The 11,749-nt window shown below is 38.8% G+C and overlaps 1 pseudogene; it reads right to left on the reverse strand.

Moving 5' to 3' along the window:
• Positions 1-3,085: 3,085 nt before the first annotated feature.
• Positions 3,086-10,397, reverse strand: LOC122342249 (annotated as a pseudogene).
• Between the last annotated feature and the right edge of the window lie 1,352 nt (positions 10,398-11,749).

Below are 11,749 nucleotides of genomic sequence, written 5' to 3' on the forward strand. Positions count from 1 at the left end.
CCAAGTAGTGAACCGTTTTTTTCTCTCTTGCTCTCTCTCTCTAGGCTGGTCATTCCAAACCCGTGCTTGCAGAAGTGGCAATGTTGCTCAGGTTGGGAAAACCTCCATTATGCCCCAACGTCATCAAATTGTACGAATGGACTGAGAAAAAGCGAACCGTGCTCATCATGGAGTTCCCTAAACCTTGCTGTACCTTGAATGAGTACATCGAGTGCTCGGAGCCCATCAATGAGCAGGAAGCATGCTGGTTAATCGGTCAGTTAATCCAAGCTTTGAAACACTGCGTCGACCGAGAAGGGTCTTCCGCGGCGACATCCACACGGGGAACATCCTAGTGACTCCCACTACTTTGGAGCTCAAGCTAATTGACTTTGGCTGCGCTCAACTGATCCACAGCGGGGCAATCTCAGCAGTCAATATCAAGGTGTGTTTTGTGTTACATTGATCACGGTGTTGCCTTTTTGATAACGCAATTGTTCGATGCTAAAAAGCGTTTCTCTTGCAGGAGCACAGCTGTACACACCCACCCGAGGTCATGAAGGATTCCACGTTCCACCCGGCCCGGCGTATGTCTGGGCTGTGGGCATGATTCTCTTCCGAATCCTGCATGGATATCTGCCCTTTAAAAGCAAAGACAAAATACTGCGTAACTACACTCCGTGAAACAGACTTTATCCTCAGGTAAACTGAACAGAACCTCTTTACTCTTGGTGTAGCAAGTAACATGTGTAAAGACCCGATTATTTAATTTGGTACATTTGAAAAGTATGACTAACCTGCGCTCTCCTCTGAAAACTTTACAGAATGCGTGGCCTGATTTACCAGTGTTTGACCCGCAATCCAGCTGACAGACCGATGCTACAGCATCTAGAAGAGCACAGGTGGTTTTACCAACTAGACAGCGGATCCTGTGCGTCAACCGGACAACGAAAGGAAGCGTAACACATTAAGTAGGTCTTAAGTTGTCTTTATCTTTAACTTTATCTGCAAAGTTCATTTGTTAAACACAGGCACGCTGTATAAGGGGGTATGGAGATTCATGCGATCAAAAGTATGTGACCCTGGACTTAAGTCTTAAGTCGCTAGGAGTATATTTATAGCACTAGCCAAAAATACGTCTCAATAATTTTTGCCGTCATTTGGGCGTTAAGTAAAGATCACGCTCCGTGAAGATATTTAGTATATTTCCTATTGTAAATATATTAAAACATAGTTTTTTGAGTAATACGCATTGCTAAGAACTTCAGTTGGAAAACTTTCTCAATATTGAGATTTTTACATTTCAGATTTTCAAATGTTTTGTCCTATCCCAACATTCAACTTTATGACTGGCTTTGTGGTCCATGGTCACGCATAGGAATGAAAAGAGAATAATAAAATTCACAAAAGATGTTCCTCACAAGCTCAATGAAACCCTCTTTCACAATCTCCATCTCCTATTATTGAGCCTATTATTTATGGTTTATATTTTAGAAAAGTCTTCAAAAGTGATGAAGGGGTTTGGAGAGTGGTGAAGGTTGCACTGGTTTCACTCGGTATCGCTCACACCACGATTCTAAGGCAAATCCACCCAGAATTGTGGTGATACAATGTCAGTAAGTAAGGATTCACATTTAATCGAAAAAAGTCGTGGAAAGTGAGAGGACATGGAGGAACAGGTGTTTTCTCTTACCCTTCGAGGCGTGACATAGTAAAACGGTATTGTTTCATTATTTATCAATCATTGTTGTAACGTCAATTTCAAATAATTCATGCACTTGGACAATCAGATGTTCAGCTTTTGACTTCTTCAGTTTTCTGAGTCAGCGTCGAAAAGATTAATCTGAATATTTCATTCATACTAAGTCTTTCAAAGTTTTAAAAACCTAAATGCACATTATTTGTAATTGGTTTTGAACTTTTTATTATCTATGTCTACTTTTAGGATTTGGACAGAAGTCTTCACCTCAGTCCAGTGGAGGAAGGTCAAGACGATTCTAGGAGCCTGATGATGGAGGGGGTCCCTGAGGCGGAAAATATTTATATGATATCAAATAAAAACATGTTAAATATGACATAATGTTGCCATAACCTTCATTTATTAACTTAATCCCATGCTAGAAACATTTTTTTTTTAAAAGGTATACTATAATAATAAAGGTATAATAAAAGGTATATTATTTTTATGGAGACTGTAATAATGGCAGTTTTAAGCATAGAATGGAACTTCTTGAAAAATCTTTCAACACTTTAACAATGAAAATAAATAAACACCCTACAGTTTAGGATATTCAATAATGCAAATATGAGACACACTGTACTTGATATTTATTTATATACAATTCCTTTTAAATTGACAAGCAAATACATTTGTGATCTAAAAACAACTTAAACATCTTTAGTCCACACTTATTTTCTATGTTTTATCTTAAGACTAACATGTTACTTAATATTTAGTTGTATGCAAAACATTCAACATTTAAAAAAATAAAATTATTAAATTTTTAAATAATAAAAATATCATTATAAAATAATATTAATATAAAATAACATAAAAACTAAATAAAATATAACAAAAATGATATAAAAATATAAATAATCAGTAATATTTAAAAAAAGTCAGAAGGATTGCTTCAGAATTTATATTTTAAAGAAAACCAGTTTGAAGGAGGCGCTTTTTATATCCCACATATGAAATATAATTCAGCAAGAAACTGCAATACCAGGTTTTAAACATAGATGGCGACAGAAGCAAAACCTTTGAACCGTAGCTTTAACAAGAAATCATGCTGAAGTATGTTGATGCGGAATACAATTATTTCAGTATTTTCCTATTTAGGGTTAAGAGAAACAAAGCATTTGTAAATATCTGCAGCATATATTGTGAATAAAAAACTGGATCAATAAAACACTTAAATTTAATTTATTTTAAATATAAAAATACATTTTTGCGTAAATAATCGCACATGTATCGGTTTATTTAATATTTAAAGCATTCTGTAAAATAAAAAGCGCTGTAAAAATAAACACGAAAGCTGTATCGTATATCTACAAATATGAAAATAAGTAGTATTATGAGTATGTTATTGTAATACTGTAGGCATCTCTATTTCCTCTGGGTGGCGAGAGATCTTCCTGCCTGCAAAAGAAATACAATAGTATTAATGACCTTTTAACGTGTAAATAAAGAGATTCGGTGGCGTTCAGAACTCACCAGCTCTTTTAACACAGCTGATCTGAAGAAGAGCGACAGTAGAGCAGCGAACACTGCGATCTCAACAATAATCACAATGACTGCAGGAAAGATCACGAGAAAAATAGCTAGAGTATGGAGCAACGGACCATATCAAACCCTTGAAAAATTCAGTGATGGTTTTGGGTGCAAGCAAAGCCATTTCGTACCTCTGAATAACGTATCGTCTTACCGCGCTATCAGCTGCATCTGTGGATCACATTAGATCAGTTCAAGCGTGCTGAGATGTGAACAAGCCATGCATAGCTGAAGCCATCTCAGTGGATCCACTGGTATGTTGTACATTGAGATGCAAAAACCATAGTCATGAAGATTATTTTTTTTTAAAAAAAGAGACTTGAGATGCTGAGTAAGTGTCAGGGATCACGTACCTTGAGCTGCTGGTTTAGTTTGTCTTGGTTTCTTCTCGGAGCTGCTGACTGGAATCGGTTTTGTTGAATCGACTGCAGCTGCAGAAGATGAACGTTTATAATCAACACAATCTGAGTACAATCTTGAGGAAAAAGTGAATGATTTATATTATATTCTGTAAAAAGCTTTATTGTGTAATCATTTTGAAACGACTAAAGCACATGTGTCAAACTCACGGCCCGCGGGCCACATCCGGCCCGCCTTGCAATCATATCTGGCCCGCAAGATCATTTTACATTATCGTTATTCATGGCCCATCGATATGAAGCGCTGTTAACGCAATACTGCACAGAACTACAGATCCCATAATGCAGCGCTTCAGCTGCCTTGCGCTTACTTCTCGCGTCAATTAAGTCTAGCTATTACAAGATATTACGAAGATAGCCGTTGGCGAAGATACCCCTCACGATGCGAAGAGAAAAGTTGATTCTGAAAACAGAGCCTTTAATAACCGATGGGACGGGTAAACCCGTGTGTCTCATTTGTGGAGCTAATTCAATATAAGATGGCACTTTGAGACAAAACACAAGGATAACCTGAAAGACCTGGATTCAGAGCAAGTAATGTTGAACCAAGTCAGCACAAATGTGTTCCCCAAAAGCGAACCGAGCACACTCGCGCTGAGTTCGCACAGCGTTTAGTGACTTTGAAGCACAAAAAAAGAGTTTTGAGTTGCCGCAACCATTTGCCGTCGATGTTGAAACTGCACCTGCGCAGATTCAGATGGAACTGATTGAGCTGCAGTGTAATGGGACACTGAAGGCAAAATCACGACACTGTTCATTCACTCCATCCCTACATCAATGCCTCAGCTCCGTCTTCATGCGGCTCGAAGCTTGTGTACGTTTGGGAGCACATATCTGTGTGAAGCTCTTCTCAGTGATGAAGGTGAACAAAACAGCACACAGAAGTCGTCTCACTGATGAGCACCTGCTGTCCATCCTGAGAATCTCCACAACACAGGACTTTACACCAAACTTGTTGCCAAAAAAAGATGCCAGGTATCCGGCTGCGGTCAGAGCATATAATCAGATCAGAGTCATAAGAGCAAAGAAAACGGAATGATTTGAATTGGTATTGCTGAAAAGCACACATTTTATGTACATTTCCAGGTTTTGTAGCATGTTCATATTTCTAACTTGTATAATTTCGACAGGAGATATTTTTAAGGAGAGCAAAATCTTTTGGGATATTTAAGTTTATTTTTTTTTATATATATACATTGACATAGGAGCAAAGGAATTTGAATGTTATATTTAACAAGATGTTTTTATGAAGAGCAAAAAATTAAATAGAAGTAATTTAAGGTTTACGTTTGTTTCAGCATAATAACATTTAGTTTTAGTGTGTTAAATAAATGTTTATCCTGTTAAAGCCCATGACCTAAAGTGTGTTTTGAATTTTGGCCTTGTACAACTGAGTTTGACATCCCTGGACTAAAGGGTGTACTATGGTCGTGACTCGTGTATAAACCAGACACTGATGTTGTGAGTCAGTGATGGTGCACCTGGTCGTGTAGTTTGTCTTGGTTTATTCTTGACTGGGAGCGGTTTTGTTGAATCGACTGCAGCTGCAAGAAGATGAAGCGTTTATCATCGACACACTGTTAAACATTCATTTTATCATCCTTGATAAACTCACATGAAATATAGTTTGCGTTGAATTATCACGGGATGAGAGTTATTTCTGTACAACATTAAGTTGTTTATGCCTAATTTTTAAGAGTAAAAAGCTGCAGCATGTATCTCTTTAGTTAGTCCTCAATTAACTACATTATTAATCCTCATGTTGTGTTTGTGAAATCCATTGGGTTTGGTTTTCTTTTACCTGAATACTTGACAGTATACGTGACCGAGGTCTTGGTTGATTTCTCTGAGTAACCTCACATCTCCACTCTCTGTTGAGATCTTCATTCTGAGTTTTGTAGTCAGAGAGATGTTACAGTGTTCTGAGGAGAATGAGATCTGATATCTGGAGTCTGTCTGTAGATTCACACCAAACTGATTCACCCAGATCAGCTGAACTTCATCACGGACCAAAGAATCACAAGAGATTAGATCACAATACAACTGACAGGAGAGAGTCACAGAGCTGCCTGGACTGATCTGAGAGGAGGATGAAGTGACTGAAAGACAAAATAAAACAGAAATCATTGACACTGAGCGTGTGAGATTAAGCGTAAAGAAAGGATTTAATCATACAACTTAAAGAAACACTCACCATGAAGAAAATGCAGATAAACGCGTGAATCATTTCCTTGTTGTTCATTCTTTCCTTGTTTTCCAGTCACAAATTGCCGGCAGATGTAAGATCCATGATCTTCTTTCGTGACTTTAGTGATGTTCAGAGAGCAGTCAGAGCCCAGACTCAGTCTCTCAGATCTCTCTATGTCTTTCTTCTTTTTCCTCCATAAATCAGTTCAACTGTCCCTGATTGTTTGCTATACATCCATGCAGTTGATGTACAGCCAAAGAGCATTATTACAGGGCAGACGGACATTTTCACCAGAACTGCAGAACACATGAGTATCACTCGCTCCACGGTACCTAAATGATGATAATAATTATTAAAGCTTGAATAAACATTCGGCAAAAAGTTGTCTTGAGAAAGCAGTGGTTTAAAATGCTTGTAGTTTGAATGTGTTGATGTGAAGAAGTTTGAAAGTAGAATAAACAATAGACGGATAAATAGTCGCTATGTGATAGACCGGGGTGGTTGCTAGGGTGTTGCCATGTGTTTCTAGGGTACTCAGGGTGCTTGCTAGGGTATTCTGGGAGGTTGCTATGTGATAGATAGATAGCTGGATAGATTTCAGACATTTTCTTGATGAATAATCTGTAAATACAATCTTTTTGTCTCATGTTTTCAGTTCAGGGTAGTTGCAGAAAGAAAGCGAAGAAATCAGGGTTAACAAAAATTGATTAAATGAAAAAAAAACACCCTGTGCTTGCAAAGATGAGTAATTTATGATGATTTTTATTTTCAAAAATCCTTATGAATGCAGATCGAGTGTGAGATGAGAACCATATGTATATATCTATAAATATATATATACAAAACCTCATTATATTACAGAACAGATGCACTGATGTATTTGTAGCACACTTGAAACTGTCTTTCATACAATAGTGCACTCAAGTGGTAACTAATTACGTTTTTAAAAACAAAGTATGTTAAAAGTGCATTTTAGTTCATGTTCATGGTGCAGAGTTGAGTACACTTAGATGATCTTAAGTTCATCTTAAGAAGTACTAAACTCGTTTTTGTTTTTTTTGCATGTCATATAATCTGCTTTCTGGTATACTTCATAGTTTAGGAGACTTTAGAGAGTTTCAAATGTACAATTCTAAACAAGCAATAAATAATAAAACAGTATTTACATCACTTGAATTTCATCAAAATTTCATTGTGCCGAGTTAAGCTTCAGAAATCAAACTAAATTGTTTAAATAGACCGTTGTTCAAATCATTGCATCTTTTATGGTAAAGATAATAAAGAGATTTCTTCACCTGTGAGAAGTGCAGAGAGAACGAGTCCCAGCAGACACATCTGACTCTTATCAGCCATTTTCTCTTACTGTCCAAATAATTGCATCTCTTCCTTTAAGCGTCGCCAGCTCCTCCTCCAGACTTTAAGATCCTATTTAAGATCGCCCACACTATACCGATGAATTACTTTTCTGCTCATCAGTTAATCTGAGGCGGTTAACACTTATTGTAGTTTGAATTTAATTGTAGAATTGAGACTTTGAAGAGCTATTTGTTTGCTTCATTGCGAGGTTTTCAGTCAGCCAAACGCTGCCGTTAGATAGCGTCACGTACATCTAGAGAGCGTCTATGTGACATCAGCAAGACGTATTATTTAGGTAGTTTGCTCATCTGCAATACGTCTATTGAGCGTCTCCTTTTAGATGTCTAATAGACGTCGATTAGATGTCTTTGAGATGTTATGCTTTCGAATGCATGCACTGGCAGCGTCTGCTAGATGTTTGTAGCCAGCAGATGCTTTCCAGATCAAGAGATCTTTAACAGACATCTTGCAGACGTCGTGTGCTATCACAGTAGACACATCTACATCAACATCTACATTTCAAAGAATGAGCTTGAATCATTGCCTCAATTGTTGTGTAACTAAAACTTTTTCTCTTCCCGTTACTAATGGCTGTATTTTTTGGTGTGTTGTTCTCGTTGTTGTTGAGGTGTGTTAGCGTGTGAATACAGCACGTGAGAACTATGTAGGTTTCACCGCACTGCGACCAGCTCTGAACACAGTTTAGACTGAAAATCTCACACATTCTGATGAAGTTCCTCTTTAAGTGATTTTTGCTGTATAGTTGCTGCAGACCATTTACAAATTACTGCCAGTTTCGAAAAAAAATCGGCAGCCGTCAGCAGGAAGTGGCTGACACTAAAACCAGATGTCGACTGTCGCTAAAAAAGCGGAAATGGAAAGCGGCAAGACAGATAATTATATAAATGTAGAATAGTTTTCAATGCATATTTAAATTAGTTTTTAATTTGATTTTATATAATTCATATTTTTGTTTAAAAAGGTTTATTTATGAGATGCACTTATGTTGTATATTTATTATAAAAGCTACACACACAAAGACCTGCCTAGAAGACAAAAGAGAGCGTCTCAATGAACTTTATTTAAAGTCATTTCGCTGGGTTACGTATTTACGTACATTTGACTTTCTGACGATACGTACAATTGACATTTGACAAAAATGACTGCAATTTCCAAACATCATGGCCCAGCCTCCTTAAAACAGGTAGTTCATCCTATGGATTAGATTAAACCAGGACTAGGTCTTTGACATTAACAGTTACAGTTTCTAGAATAGTGTCTTGGCGAAAAACATCACCTGTGAGCGTTTTAAGACCAAACAATGGAAGTAATGCATTTTAAGTTACATCAGTGCAAGTTTTTCTAGAAAGACAAGAGATAAAGATTAAACATGTGAAATGCATGTGTGGTTTGTACAATGTTCACCTGTGGCATTATCCTCAAAATATATGGCATGCTTCGTCTGAAAGTGTTAGGGATCTGAAAATGCCTGAGAATCGGCGTTTAATCTCGTCGTTATACATTACTGACACTCTATTCTCCAATTTGATACCGAAATGATACCATTTCAGAAGTTGAATAGCATTTCTGGCGTGGATATGGTTTTGCATGTTCTGAACAAATTCACTTTTTGGAAATGTAATGCTTCATTTTCTTGTAATAACCGATATCCAGGTACACACAAGGTGAAGACAGAAATAAAGGAAAGAAGGAGAATGTATAGAAAGAAGTAGTTAAATACTTGAAACTGTTTGGTCAATTGTTACAGTAGGTTAACGGATATCGGACAGTCTTCTGAAAAGTTCAACACACAAAGCGATTATGGATAGTGTTGCGTGTGTAACTTCTATAATTGAACCATTGAACTAAAGTAGGCAAAGTTACACTATCGATAACAACTAAAATCAAACTTACGACGCCACAATTACTTTGATCACTAATTTCCGAACTTATCTCTAGAAAAATCGCGCCATTTTTGAAGTAATTGTTAGGTGATTGGTTGCGTCCACGTTAGTAGATACTGATTGGCTGTTACCGAGTGGAAGGCGGAAGCCGACTGCGATTCCATTTGCAGATGTTTATTAGAAACACACACACAGATGAGAATGGTCAAAGACAAGCAAGGGTTGGCAACAGTAATTTCAGTCGGAAGGCAAACATACACAAAGGGATATCCGTGGGCAAAGTCGAAGGAAGGCAAGGTCAATAACAAAGTTCAATAGAGATCGGTTACCGTAACAAATAAGGAAGATCCGTGAAGCCGTGAGTCGATAAAGCAAGCAATGGTCATACACAATGATAGTCAGTAGCACAATGGGTAAACGCTCGGTAAGGCAGACAGGCTGGCAATGCTTACGCGTGAGAGCTAAATAGCACCAAACAGGAAGTGGTGATAGAGGAGCGGCTCGAGTCAGTAATCGGGAGAGGGCTCCTCTGCTGGCTGGATGTTACAGAACCCCACCCACTAGGAGCGACTCCTGGAGCTTTTCGTGGACGTCCTCGTGGGCGTCCTCGTGGTCGTGGTTGGTCCTGGGCAGAATCTTGTGATTGATTTCGTGGGCGTCCACGTGGTCGTGGTTGGTCCTGGGCAGTATCTCGTGATTGGTTTCGTGGTTGTTCTCGTGGCCATGGTTGATCCTGGGATGGATCTCGTTGTGGGTTACGTGGTCTTCCCCTAGGGCGAGGTGCTGGGACGATCGGGTCTGGCTCTGTGGAACTCCTCTATAAGGGATGGGTCCAAAATGTCCTGGCGGCTACCCAGGATCTCTCCTCTGGTCCATAACCCTCCCAGTCCACCAAGTACTGGGCCGACCCCCAGTCTCCATGAGTCCAGTAGTCCACTCACTTGATATGCGGGTTCCCGTCAATCTCAAGTGGCGGCGGTGGTTCTGGGGCTTCAGGGCCAGGGTCAGCTCCGGGTGGACCGGGTTTGAGAGGGATACGTGAAAGGATGGAGATATACGATAATTAGTAGGTAGTTCAAGTTGGTATGTGACATCATTCACTTGTTTTATTATCTTGAATGGTCCAACATACCTTGGGCTTAGCTTCTTACTGGGCAGCCGCATCTTGATGTCCCTCGTCGAGAGCCAGACCCTTTGTCCAGGTTGATATGGGGGATGTGGGCGTCTTTGGCGGTTACCTTGAATCTCCTGATACCTGATCGCTCTTTGAAGTCGTACATGAGCACTATCCCACACCCTCTCACTCCTACGAATCCAATCATCAACGGCTGGGACATTGGATGGTTCTCCTGACCACTGGAACATGGGCGACTGATACCCGAGGACAAACTGGAATGGGGTCATACCTGTAGCTAGCTTGACTAGTGAATTCTGAGCATACTCAGCCCATGGTAAAAACTCTGACCACCTGTGTTGTTCTCTGTGGCAATAGGTTCGAAGGTACCTCCCGATCTCCTGATTAAGTCTCTCGACCTGTCCATTAGCCTGTGGGTGGTAACCTGAGGTAAGGCTCACATTAATGTCGAGGTGTTTACAGAAAGCCCTCCATACTTGAGGCGTAAACTGAGTACCTTGTAACCGCATTAACTGCCGTTAATATGGATTTAAATAAGGAGTAATCGCCATCGCTGATGAAAAATAGCGATGGTCTCTTTAAATTAGTGGCAGCAGTGAGTCAAGCCCCGCCTATCTTTTCTGGGTAGAGCGTCAGAGAGAAAATTCTCGATTCTCTTGAGAGTGGGAAGAGGCAGCTACAAGAAGCGATCTCCTAATCCTTCTTTGTAAGTGACCTTAATTAGAAAGAAATGATCAGATAGTGATTTCTGAAGTGATATTCTAATGTGAAGGAGCTGTCATCGGAGAGCTAAGCGGACGAGACGAGATTTAAAGAACTGCAGAGTTAAAAAGTGCCACAAAAGAGCTCCTTGAATATATATATTTATCCCTTGGTGAGTTTTATTTAAATGTCTTGATAAAATTTTATATTTGTATCAGAAAAGTGCCGCTGATTTAATAGTTGATTGTATGATCGGTTTACGTAGACCATGTGAGCTGAAACTGATAGCGCGCATAGGCTAAAGCTAACGCATGCGTGTAAAAATAAAGTTAACTTAGTATCAAAAGTTATTCAAGTGCTATAGTGTTTAATAAGTTTTGGAGTGTCGAATTAATATCGTATAAAATGCATTCATGTGAATTTAACGCTGAAAGTATTGAAAGTTTATTGTTCTGCCCTGTGTTTTTGCAAGGCTGGGTTTTACCCCCCCCTGTGAAATCCGAGATCCCTGGCGATTCTTGATTCCCGATTCATGATGAACGCCGTTTAACACGAGGCGAGCCTTTGGAACTGTTTCTGTGTTGAACTGTTTTGAGTTTATTGTGTTACATAGTATATAATAAGAAATCTGAACACTATTTGATTGTCGTAAAAGTTTTATTTTATTTTATTTTCCTCTTTTATTTTTCTCTTTTTATTTGTGTACTCGATCTGCTGAATCCATGCTTCTGTGAAATCCAAAAGAACAGTTGTTATTATTTACTGTACTTCTACTAATTGTTAACTTTTAATTTT

This window comes from Puntigrus tetrazona, chromosome 4 (genome assembly GCF_018831695.1).
Source record: "Puntigrus tetrazona isolate hp1 chromosome 4, ASM1883169v1, whole genome shotgun sequence".
NCBI classification, from domain to species: domain Eukaryota; kingdom Metazoa; phylum Chordata; class Actinopteri; order Cypriniformes; family Cyprinidae; genus Puntigrus; species Puntigrus tetrazona.